Source organism: Sinocyclocheilus grahami, unplaced genomic scaffold (assembly GCF_001515645.1).
Source record: "Sinocyclocheilus grahami isolate Dianchi unplaced genomic scaffold, SAMN03320097.WGS_v1.1 scaffold1822.1, whole genome shotgun sequence".
Classification (NCBI taxonomy): Eukaryota; Metazoa; Chordata; class Actinopteri; order Cypriniformes; family Cyprinidae; genus Sinocyclocheilus; species Sinocyclocheilus grahami.
In genome coordinates this window covers 18,739-19,754 of record NW_015507001.1, presented here as the reverse complement: position 1 = coordinate 19,754, position 1,016 = coordinate 18,739, and positions in this window count along the sequence as shown.

Here is a 1,016-nt window from a genome sequence, read left to right as displayed (position 1 = left end):
TCAATTAAAGACGTAATCAAACAGACGATGAACACTATTAACAGCGATTATTATATGATGCTGTCATGAGCTGGGTTTGCGTCTGTTTCTCTCTCACACACACATACATACGCTATCATGCACACACACACACTCAGGCACACCCATGCTCATTCTAGCTCTCATCTCCACCTGTTTGTCATCACAATCAGCATGTGTGCTGCTGCAGTCATGCTCGGCAGACATGAGGAGGAGTTGTCCGCCGCCCGTCACGCAGTGGAGAGTTTGACCGCACAGGTGACGGAGTTATCTTCTCGTCTTCTACAGCTCTACCGAGAACCCACAACATATTACGGCCGACATCCACCTTCTGAGCTGCGTGTTAACAACCCCCCCTGCTATGCCGGTGAGCCCACTGAATGCAGAGCTTTTCTGACTCAATTGAGATTGTCTTTTCTCTCCAGCCTCAGACTTATGCGGGAGATTCCACCCGAATCGCCTTTGTACTTTCGCTGCTCACGGGGCGAGCTTGCGAATGGGGAACCTCCGCTTGGGAGGCACAGACTCCTTGCTGTGGTCGTTTCGAGCTCTTCAAGGAGGAGATGATCAAGATATTCGACCGATCCGTTTTCGGTCGCGAAGCTGCGTGCCTTCTCGCTGTGCTTCATCAGGGCAGAAGGTCTGTCGCTGATTTCGCTATTGAGTTCCGGACGCTGGCGACCACATGCGAGTGGAATGAACCTGCTTTGGTCGCTCGCTTTCTGGAGGGACTGAATATGGATCTTAAGGAGGAGATTAATGTGCGTGGACTGCCGACACAGCTGGATGAGCTTATTGAGCTGGGCATTCGTTTGGACAGGTGTTTCGAGCAGCGGAGGCGGGTTCAAGCTTCTAGTTCAAGACCACCAGAGACTCTTACACCAGCTGTGGAATATTCTCCTCTCAGATCTGATCCTGAGCCTATGCAGCTGGGGGGGGTTCGCATTTCTGTGGAGGAGCGACAACGGCGGATTCTGAACCGCCTCTGTCTCTACTGC